This window comes from Leopardus geoffroyi, chromosome C3 (assembly GCF_018350155.1).
Source record: "Leopardus geoffroyi isolate Oge1 chromosome C3, O.geoffroyi_Oge1_pat1.0, whole genome shotgun sequence".
Classification (NCBI taxonomy): Eukaryota; Metazoa; Chordata; class Mammalia; order Carnivora; family Felidae; genus Leopardus; species Leopardus geoffroyi.
The window spans coordinates 41349159-41361494 of record NC_059338.1 but is presented as its reverse complement, the minus strand read 5'-3'; the positions used below and the strand labels follow the sequence as shown (position 1 = coordinate 41361494).

Here is a 12336-nt window from a genome sequence, read left to right as displayed (position 1 = left end):
TCAGAGTAATGAGTTCAAACCCCATGTTAGGCTCCACATTGGGTGTGAAGCCTACTTAAAAACAAAAACAAAAACAAAAACAAAAATGGGGCAGGACGGAGCCTGGGCAGCTTAGTCGGTTAAGCATCTGACTTCGGCTGAGGTCATCATCTCATGGTTTGTGAGTCTGAGCCCCTCGTCGGGCTCTGTACTGACAGCTCAGAGCCTGGAGCCTGCTTAGGATTCTGTGTCTCCCTCTCTCTCTGCCCCTTGCCCGCTCACATTCTGTCTCTCTCTCAAAAATGAATAAACATTACAAAAAAATTTTAAAAGGGAGGGCAACTTTGACATATTCTATAGTAGAGATGAACTTTGAGTACATCAGCTAAGTGAAATGGGCCAGTTACAAAGAAGAATACTGTATGATTCCACTCATATAAGGTACCTATAGTAGTCAAAATCATAGGGACAAAAAGTAAAACAGTGGTTACCAGAAGCCAGGGAAGGGGGGAACATGGAGCTATTGTTTAACGGGTAAAGAATTTCAGTTTTGCAAGATGGAAAAAGTTTTGGACATGGATGGTGATGATGCACAATGCTATAAATGTATTTAATATTACTAAATTATACACTAAAAATGGTTAAGATGGTACATTTTATATTATATATTTTAATGTTTGTTTGTTTGTTTATTTATTTATTTATTTATTTATTTTGAGAGAGAGAGAGACAGGGCTCAAGTCAGGTAGGACCAGATGGAGAGGGAGACACAGAATCTGAAGCAGGCTCCCAGCTCTGAACTGTCAGCACAGAGCACGACACAGGGCTCGAACTCATGAGCCATGAGATCGAAACCTGAGCCAAAGACCGACTGAGCCACCCAAGTACACCTATATTATCTATTTTAGCACAATACAAAATACTGAAAGAAAAAAATTATATCATGACTCAAAGAGAAAGATCACGATCTGCTTATGCTGACTAAACAGCTTGATAATAGTCATATTTTCTTATCAATATAGTAGAATTATTTTGTGGGGCACCTGGGTGGCTCAGGTCATGATCTCGCAATTTATGAGTTCAAGCCCACCTCGGGCTCTGTACTGACAGCTCAGGGCCTGGAGCCCATTTCGGATCCTCTGTCCCCCTCTCTCTCTCTGCCCCTTCCCCATTTGCACTCTCTCTCTCAAAAGAGATAAATAAAACATTAAAAAAAATAAAAATAAATAAAAATAAAAATAAATGGGTGGCTCAGCTGGTTACGCATCTGACTTCGGTTCAGGCCATGATCTCATGGTTCTTGGGTTCAAACCCTACATCGGGCTCTGTGCTAACAGCTCAGAGCCTGCAGCCTGCTTTGGATTCTGTGTTTCCCTTTCTCTCTGCCCATCCCCTGCTTGCGCTCTGTCTCTCTCTCAAAAATAAATAAAACATTAGAAAATAATAATAAAATAAAATAATAAAACTAAAAATAGAAAACAGAAAAACTAAAATTAACACATATGCAAGTAGTTTAAAATTTTTCCAACCATAAAAACTCCCACCAGAGATGCCAATGTAGTTCAAAACATTAACTCACTTTACTTTCCTTCTCATAAAGATACTTTCCTTCTCATAAAGATACTTAACCAACTGCATGGCTCAGCCAGTTAGTGTCCGACTTAGGCTCAGGTCATCATCTCATGGTTCTTGGGTTCTAGCCCCGGGTCGGGCTCTGTGCTGACAGCTCAGAGCCTGGAGCCTGCTTCGGATTCTGTGTCTCCCTCTCTCTCTGCCCCTCCCCACTCATGCTCTCTGTCTCTCAAAAATAAATAAAAACATTTTTAAAAGTTTTAATAAAATAAAATGATAACAAACATGAGTTATATTCTATATTAGTAAATAATATGTCAACAATTTGACAAAAGTTTTCTTTGGGCAGACTTCTCTTTTCTTTAAAACTAAAATAAATGCTTAAATACACAGTGATCATTTTCCAATGAGAAGGAAGAATAGATTAAATAATCAAAACTGCATTTATGTCCATCATCTCTATGTTTAAGGGCTAATGCTGATAGGCTGAGACAAGGTAGATAAATAAAATGAAAAGCATTTAAATCTACTCCCAAATAAAAACCTTCATAAGAGTTACTCATCTTCAAATGCAAAGGACTAAATGTTTTGAGTGTGACATTTATGTAAAATTTCATCTTGTAAAGAATGCTAGTATATTCACCATTTAACAATGAGAATGAACTAATTACAACAACATGTAACAAGATAGTTGAACATCACCAACATGTTAAGTGAAGAATGCCAGAAACAAGAGTACATGTTGTATAATTCCATTTTATAAAGTATCAAACTTTATAAAAAAAAATTTTTAAAGGGGTGGGGAGAGCCTGGGTGGCTTAGTCGGTTGAGCGTCTGTCTTCAGCTCAGGTCATGATCTCCCAGCTTGTGAGTTCGAGCCCTGCATCAGGCTCTGTGCTGGCAGCTCAGAGCCTGGAGTCTGCTTCGGATTTTGTGTCCCTCTCTCTCTCTGCTCCTTCCCTGCTCATGCTCTCTCTCTCTCTCTCTCAAGAATAAATAAAACATTAAAAAAACTTTTTTTAAAGTATCAAACTTCTATGGTGTTAAAAAGACAGTGGTTATGTAGGTTTGGGCAGGGGGGTGATGACGGGAACTAGAGCAAGGAACAGCTTTTGAGGTACTGATAATATTGTTTATTGATATAGGTGCTGATTACACGCACGTATTCTGTTTAAAGGATTTCCATCAAGCTGTGCACTTACATTCTTTTTCAATGTATATTACACATCAAAAAGTATTTTCAGATAACATGCCTAGTTGAAGTTTGTAATTACAGTTTTAATTCAGTTCTGTATGTCTAGTCTCATGAATGTCAGTTTTTCAATAATCCACCCTTCAAATTCCCTGGTTATCCCATACCAGTAAGTGGATGTTATTAATAGAATCTATTTAAGTAGGTCTGTTCTTTCTGTAAGAATATATATGTAAAATATCACCATTTTTTTATAAAAATAGAAAAAAATGAGGAAAAAGTACAATGAAAAAAACCTTCATAGAAAGGAGAGAATCTAATCTATCAAAACTCTTACTATCTTTAAAGTATAAATCTCAATCCGCAAAATGCCTTTTCCAATTATTTTAAGGTTACCAAGTCAAACAGATCAAACTTATTCAAGATGATTTATTGGGCAGTAATGAAACTAACCTCAGTTCAATGAACATGGCTTTATTCTACAGCCATATGGAAATTTTGGAATTATTTACTGAACACTTGTGTATTCTCTTTTGCCTACTTAATCTGTCAAGAGTTAAGAATTAAGGTAAGTAAAAATGTACTGTAACTTTTTGTTTCCTCTTCATATTTCTATAAACTAATGTTTATATAGCTTGATATGATTATTTAGTGCTTAGGTTATTAGGAGAAGTAAGTTATTATAGATAAAATATGTTACATATATTGCTTAAAAAAAGAGGAGTGCCTGGGTGGCTCAGCCGGTTAAGCTTCCGAATTCAGCTCAGGTCATGATCTCACACAGTTTGTCAGTTCGAGCCCCGTGTCGGGTTCTGTGCTGACAGCTTGGAGCCTGGAGCCTGCTTCGGATTCTGTGTCTCCCTCTCTCTCTGCCCCTCCCCCACTTGTGCTCTGTCACTCTTACAAAAATAAATAAACACTCAAGAGAGAGACAGAAAATACAGAAAATTTCAATGACAATTTCTATGACAATTCTTTTGAGAGAGAGTTATCTCTGGTCACCAGAAAACACTTTTTTCAATCCATTGATAAAATTTAGGCTTTGTTCTTCAAATTCATTTTCTTATAAACAATCCTTCGACTAAAAAGTCCATACTTTCTAAAGTCTAAAAAATCATTTTTTCCTGACCCACAAGTTAGTTTTTATGAAGATAAAACAGGAAAAATAATTAAAACTAAGTATATACGTACATATGTGTATGTATATAATCTATATAACACAATTTTCCAGTAAGGTATTATAACACTATCACATTGGGTTTTTAAGCTTTCATCTTGAAATACTCACTACTCTTGGAATCAGTAAAACACATCTGTCCTATTTTCCTTATCTTCTTGATTTTTTTTTCCCCTTAACTGATGGCTTCTCTACTTTTGCCCAATTCATCAATGGTAACATTTCAAAAGGTTCCATTCGTAAGTCTCTTCTTTCCTAGCTCCTGCTTCCCAGGCAATCTCACACATTTTCATGGTTTCAACCACTTCCTAAATGTCCTATTTCTGTCCTAGGTCTTTGTCTGAACTCTAGACCCAAGTTTTCAGTCTATTAGACAGGCCACCTCCAAATCCCACTGGAATTTCAAATTTATCAAGTTCAGAACCAAATTCATTATTGTTGATCTTCAAAATAGTTTCTTCTTTTTCTCATAGCGAATGGGGTTGTCATGCATCCAGTTAATCTTTGACATTTCTGCCTCTCCTTCACCATCATTTACTGAGTTACCAAGTCAATACTATCTTTTAAGACATTTCTGTTATGATATATAAAATATGCCTCCATAAAGCTGTTGAAAAAACTTAAGATATTTCTAACTTCTCTCTCCCTCTCTCTCTCTTCCCCTTGCCTCTGTTCAGAGAATTATCTTTAGCCCAAATTATGGTAAAAGCTTCCTAAATTATTCTGTTCCTAACCTATTCTCTATACTGCAACCACAATTATCTTTCTAAAAAAAGAACCTAGCAACTCTGCTTCTAAAGCTCTTCCATGACTATCACCTATGGGATAAAATTCCAGATTCCTTAGCATGATAAACTTAATTTATAGTCTTAGCCTCTTTGCTATCTTCACTATATACCGACTGTTCCTGTCAAAAAGTCATATCTAGAATGCATTCTCTAAACATCCAGAAATTTCTTTACCTCCACATCTTATTTCCTAAATTTTGGGGGGCAGTAATATCCTTCAAGTCCAACGTTAATGTCATCTAGTACAAATCTTTTCCCAACTGTTCCTTAACAGAACTATTACTACTTCATCTATTTCCACAATAGCACTCTGTTAACTTTTTAGAGCCCTTATCATTGCACACACACACACACACACACACACACACACACACACACTTCATTCATTCATTCATTCAATGAACATTCCTTAAGCACTTAATGCTCACAATCTAGTGAAGGCACACATATAAACAAATAGTATACAATGTGCTAAATTATATAATAAAGTTACAAATAGCATGTGTATCAGTCTCTCCACAAGGTTGTATGGATTTTAAGGACTATGTCTTCTTATTTACCTTCCTATCAACAGAGACCGTCCATGAACAAAAAAGCAAATGGCAATGTTGAAAGCTGTTATGATCTCAACTTAAACAGAAAATAATAGAGGGATCAAAGGCAAGGCTGCCAGTGAAAGGACAAATAGGGAAGGGAGGGGGGGTAAATCAATAGCAGTAACAATAAACATGATCACAGAAGCAGAAGAGATGGTTTAAAAAGCCAGGCTGGAAAACACTTAAGAAAGAAAGAGGAACACAATTAAAATACATCACTAGGCTAGTAAGCTGGGAACAAAAGGGAGAACAAGGGAGTGAAATTCATATACTATTTTGCAAGTAGCCTATAAGAATAACTGGTAAAATAAACTACAAACCACATACACAAAAAGCATAATTGACCTTGCTGATAACAGTGTCAAGAAGAGGGCTACAGGTGACCATATAATAAACTAAACATATGATGCCATGGAAATAATGGGAGTCATTTGATAAAAGCATACCATCATTAATGTGCAATGAATCAGATGGCTGGAGCAAAAGATAATGCTTATCCTCTGTATTCACTTGCTCAAGTAAAAGCCTTGCTATGATTAGGCCAAAAAAAAAAAAAAAAAAAGTTCAGAAAGTTTTGTATAGTTCAAAAAAAAAGTTCAACAACTATGTATAAACTGCACTTGAGGTTCATTTATTCACTCTGGACATAATGTAATGAGCAGGTAAAGTGGAGCAGTAAAACATTACCATCTAGAGTCAGTGAACAGCAGAAACTACTCAGAAAGAGAAGACATTTCTCCCAGCTACTCACCCAGAGCAAAGATTAACTACTAGACATATGGCTTCAACCTCATATAAAGTCTGAGTGTTTCTCAGAGGGGAATGGGGTGGCCCCATCTGAACAGATTAGTTGTGGTAATTAACAGAGGTGTACCACTAACTCCCAGGCTACAACCTGACAAACAAATCCGTCTTGTTGACAATTACACTGTTAGCAATCAAGTTCCCTGATTTTGGAAGTATAGTGATATCACGGAGTGCCATCCTCAAGAGACCTTAACTCTACCTGACTTCCAGTGAAACCAGTAACAAAGATTCCAAGCTGCCAAGAGTCTCTAACAGACAGTAAGAAGCCAGAATCCTAAGGTAAAAATAGAAATAACTGGAATTAGATCTAGGCATACTATCCTAGATCTTATTCAATTAAGTCCATCAGTAAACAATGCATTCTTTCTCCTAAAACCCATACCATACCATTCCTTCTTCTAAAATCCTACAGGCTAAAGTGAGCTGAAAGGCGAAGGTGGGTTTCCTGATACTTTGTTATCATCTCTGGTTCTTTCATTCACTAGTACATTCTTACTTAAGAAAGTCCGCTTAAAATTAAAGAAACATTTATATTCATTCCCTAAAAAGCAAATTTGTTATAATCTCTTCAAATATTATATTTTCCTTTTTTTCCCTATTTACCTCCCATTTTCTATGATATTTTTCCCTCTTCTGTTTTCTGTATTAATCACATATCTGACTTCCTCTCCTCCCTTATTTTTAGTTTCCCTATTTTTATATCTACTGTTCATATTTATATCATACATGTTTATGGCTAATTTTCTATATCTAAAAAAGGTATTACCTCCATGAATAAACCTACAACATAATAAAATTTCTCTCAAAACCCAAAAAGCACCTGGATGGCTCAGTCAGTCAAGCATCCAACTTCGGCTCAGGTTATGATCTCAGGGCTCGTAGGTTCGAGCCCTGCGTCGGGCTCTGGGCTGACAGCTTGGAGCCTGGAGCCTGCTTCGGATTCTGTGTCTCCTTCTCTCTCTGCCCCTCCCCTATTCATGCTCTGTCTCTCTCAAAAATAAATAAACATTAAAAAAAATTTTTTTTTAAATTAACTCTCTCCCAAATAATCCATACATACATTCCCAATCATTCCTGCTGCAAGAGAGTTTCAGAGCAGCCACATAACGCCCTCCTCCAAGCAGCTGCAAAGTTCCTGTCTCCTGAACCTGCTTTCTCAAGCAGCTCTAGGAGGAGAATCACCTGGATGACATATTAGAAACTGAGATGCTGAGGCTCCACCCCCAAGAGCTTCTGAATCAGTGGGTCTGTGAAGAGGCCAAAAATCTGTATTTTTAAAGGTCCACAGGAATCCCAATACCATGTCAGCTTTGAGAACTACAGCTCTAAAGACTATTTTCAGTTCTACTCTTTGAAGCCCGAAGCCTCCAAAACCACTGTTGATTTCCATAAAGATGAGCATCAGTGGAGAGAACTAATCCTATTCCCCAAGCACCTGAGACCATCTCTCTTGCAAAGATCCAGAACACTTAAGAACAAAAAAATATCTTTAAACCGGAAGCTAAAATTACACACCTCTATGGGGGGTGACCATGAAGGCAGTTAATAGTTAATAATCGTAGCTACCATTTTCTGTGTTCCTTCTATGTGGGCCAAGAACTAAGTCTCCATCACAACCCACAATCCTTTTCCTTATTTGCCTTTTACTCCTCCCCTTAATCTAAAAGCTCTGTTCAATGCAGCTGGAAATCTGTATCCTTCTCTCTCCCCTTACTCACTTCTTATATACTCAGGCTATACTGAGGAGAAAAGTACACAATGCATCACCCTTTCCTTTCCCCTATGTATTAAGATCCCTTATTTACCCTTTTTCTCCCCTCCCATTTCTTCCCACTCCTAGCAAAAAGGAGCCTTTTCTTCTTTGTGACCCTAGGAACATACTGCGCAGGGGAAATTGCCCCCATCTGAACCTGGCTCCATTCGGGTTTCTCTTGTCCTCTTCTGTTCTCTTCCTGGTGTTCTTTTTCTCAGTACGGTATGCATAATAGAACAGACATGGGCTTTGGGGGACATTTATTTTATTTTTTTCACTCTTGTTTATAAAAACACTTAAGCATTCAATCCCAGAGAACCAAAAATCCCACCTCCCCACTGAACACTACTAAGGGGCAGGTCTTCTGCTCCATACCTTTTCTGTTTTTCTTTCTCTCTTGTTAATGCTTTTAAAAATGAATGAGTTTTTTTATATAAATAAAGTTTTTAAAGTATGGAAAAAACTATTCATATATCCATTTCACTGATGAAGAAACAGTATCAGACAGGCTATGGAAATAGTCCAAGGTCATTCAGTGACAGATCTGAAAATTAAATCTAGAGCTCTCTCTCTCTCTCAAACCTCTGAAAGCCTCTAACAGGCCATTCACATAATGCCTCTCATAATATTCAAACTCAGCTACCATCCATAACATAATCCCCTATACTCTCTCAAAATTTCATCACAAGGCACTTGGCTTTCCCACCTCAATTCTATCCTCAATTCCCACCTCTAATGGAATCTCTGCTCCATAGACTTCAATGCACTTTAACTTCTTTAGAGAATACTCATTGAACCAATATGTCTTGACTCTTAACAAACTCACACCAAAGGACGGGGCTTGCTCACAAATGTCTATGGATGAAACGTTTTATTCCACCCTCTCTTCTACACAGGTAAGAGGTTTCAGCAAACTCTCTGGTGTTGCATCAGACTGTGCTCTTCCACACTGAAGAAAGACCTTTTCCTCAAATTGACCCATGTCCTCCACTCATTTATGTTTGCTGAGTGTCATGTATGTAGTAGAAATGAAAAGTGCTAAGCAGTGGGGAGACAGCAATGAGAAGGAACATACTCACCAATTAAAGAATCTAAAGATTTACTCAGAAAGTTGATATTCATAAAGATTACAGATGAGATGAAAATAATTAAGGGGAAAAATAGAAATGCCACAGAAGCATGTAACAGAAAGAAATTCATCTAATCTGAGAAGTGAAGAGGAAAGTGTCATTAAATCTAAGACCTAAAGGATGAATACAGGGCAGCACGGAAGAGCTTTCCAGGCAGTAAGAACAGTACATGGAGCAGCCCTGACACAAAAAAGACATGACACAGTTTAAGAAACCAAAAAGCCCCATGTGTTGAAAAGGACAAATGTCAAGAAATAAATCTGAAGAAGAAAAGGAACAAGATCATGTGAGGTCTTCAACACGATTTGTTTTTAAAGGATCAATTATTGGCCACTCCTCTCCATGACCACAGTTTTGAGAAACCAATAACATAGAATCTATACCACTCTATTGCACTTTTCAGAAAACTTTAAGAATACTTTTATTACTGGGAATGCAAGCTGGTGCAGCCAATCTGGAAAACAGTATGGAGGTTCCTCAAAAAACTAAAACTAGAACTACCCTACAACCCAGCAATTGCACTACTAGGCATTTATCCATGGGATACAGGTGTGCTGTTTCAAAGGGACACATGCACTCCCATGTTTAGAGCAGCACTATCAACAATAGCCAAAGTATGGAAAGAGCCCAAATGTCCATCGATGGATGAATGGATAAAAAAGATGTGGTATACACACACACACACACACACACACACACACACACACACAATGGAGTATTACTTGGCAATCAAAAAGAATGAAATCTTGCCATTTGCAACTACATGGATGGAACTGGAGGGTATTATGCTAAGTGAAATTAGAGAAAGACAAAAATCATATGACTTCACTCATTTGAGGACTTTAAGAGACAAAACAGATGAACATGGGGGACAAGACAGAAGAGACTCATAAATATGGAGATCAAGCTGAGGGTTACGGGAGGGGTTGTGGGAGGGGAGATGGGCTAAATGGGTAAGGGGCACAAAGGAATCTACTCCTGAAATCATTGTTGCGCTATATGCTAACTAATTTGGATGTAAATTTTTAAAAAATAAAAAATAAAATTAAAAAAAAGAATACTTTTATTACTCATTTAAGTGACTCAAGAGTTTCATTCTAGTGTCCATTTTATAGTGAGTTTAACTGGCATCTTTTAGAGAAACAAGTTGTTTCATGCAAAAGTCAAAGCATAAATGAATACTGCTTTGTTCAGACTAAAGTCAAATATCATGAGGACTAAAAAAGAAACTATATTTGACATGGTTCTATTTACATCACATAAAATATAAAAAGCCTCCAAAAGTTAGCTAAGGATGACTCTAACTTGCCAACAGAAAACAGAAATAAAACTTCATTAAAGCTATGAAAATAATATAAAAGTATCTGGTTAAGATGATACATATAAAGGGGTACCTGGGTGTCTCAGTGGGTTGAGCACCCCAACTCTTGACTTCAGATCACGATCTCATGGTTCAGTTCCAGTTCAGTTCAGTTCGTGAGTTTGAGCCCCATGTCTCTCTCTGCCCCTCCCCAACTTGCACACTCTCTCACACATGCTCGTACTCTCCCTTTCTCTCTCTCAAAATAAATAAATAAAAACTTTAAAAAGAACTCTATGGAGAACCATCTTTTTAAAAAAAGTACGATACATATAAAAGGCAGAAGCACCTTATCTCAAGTAAGCATGCAACTTAAAATAAATTACTTGATAGCAAACAAGGGATCCACACTTCAAAGTATCACCCAAATACTCATCTCATAAGAGAGGTGCAAGGCTCAAAGAAAACTAACAATAGCCAAGAAATTTTAAAGAATTATATTTACCATTTAACTTCCCCACTTACTGTACAGGCTAAGAATTCATAAAGAGGGGGAATAGGAAAAGAACACAAAAAGTAACTTTTAGGGGAAAGGAGCCATAAGAATACATCTGTTTTAAGATCTCCCCACCTCCAGGTTCTTACAAGAAACTTCAACCATCAATTACATTTTCCCTCATGTGTATCTCTAGCGTCCTCCTCTCTCCAAGATTGTTCCTATCAGCACTTATACTTAATCAGGTCTTCTTACTTAAAACAAACACAAAAGTCTCTCAACCCAGCACCCTCCTCTACTACTGCTCTTTTTCTTTTACAAACTTCTCATAAAAGTTAATTGAATACACTCACTCTTCAAGCAATTCCTAGGTGCTTCGCACCCTCCAATTCTCCCCAATTCTCTCATTAAAATCACCAGAGATCTCTCAATCTGCTGTGCATTTTCAAATAAAAGGTCCTCATCGTGCTTGGCCTCTTGGCAGCATTTATCACAGTTGACTGCTCTCTTGAAACACTCATTTCCTTTGGCTTCCATATACCACACTCTGATTTTCCACTTCCTCTCTAGTTCTTTCTTAGTATCCTCTGCTAGCTAGCCCTTCTCTTTTAAATCTAGAGGTTCAAGAGGGTTTGAACATTGGCTCTTTTCTAACATTATGCTCTGGGCAACGTCACCATGTCCAAGGCTTCAAATACCATGTACGTATATGCCAATGACTGCCAAAACTCTAGTCCCGATCTTATCTCTGCTATGCTAACCCATATATCCAACTGCTTATTCAGACCCTCAAAGGCACATAACTCAACATCTCCAAAAGTCAACTCATGATTATTCCCAAAAACACGAGCTTGAGGTATTCCCTATCTCAGTCCAGATGCATAAGCCAGAAATATCCACAAGAGGTGATTAAAACTACATGACCTCTGGGGCACCTGGGTGGCGCAGTCGGTTAAGCGTCCGACTTCAGCCAGGTCACGATCTCGCGGTCCGTGAGTTCGAGCCCCGCGTCGGGCTCTGGACTGATGGCTCAGAGCCTGGAGCCTGTTTCCGATTCTGTGTCTCCCTCTCTCTCTGCCCCTCCCCCGTTCATGCTCTGTCTCTCTCTGTCCCAAAAATAAATAAAAACGTTGAAAAAAAAAAAAACTACATGACCTCTAAGGTTCTATTCTACTCTAAATTTATAATCTATACCACCAGTTCCAAATGTGGTCCAGGGATCTCTGAGGGTCTATCTATCAGGGGGAGTCTTTGAAATCAAAACTATCTCTATAATAATATTAAGATATTAATTCTCTTTTTCACTTTCATTCTCTTTTGAGTATATATAGTGCAGTCTCCCAAAGGCTACATGACATATGATATCACAACAGGTTGAATGCAGAAGGAGATATGAGAATCCAGATGTCTTCTATTAAGCTAGATATTAAAAAGATTTGAAAATGTCAAACAATATTATTCTTTTCACTAAATGCTTTTGTGTTTTGTGTTTTGGAAAATACAGTTACTTTTCACTTAAAAATGTTTATTTTAATACAGGTTTATT

The 12336-nt window shown here is 37.5% G+C and overlaps 1 protein-coding gene across 5 annotated transcripts in view; it reads right to left on the bottom strand.

Annotated features, from left to right (window-relative positions):
- CEP350 (centrosomal protein 350) overlaps positions 1-12336 on the bottom strand; it is a 156343-nt gene that overhangs the window by 132053 nt on the left and 11954 nt on the right. The gene's annotated exons all lie outside the window — the stretch shown is intronic.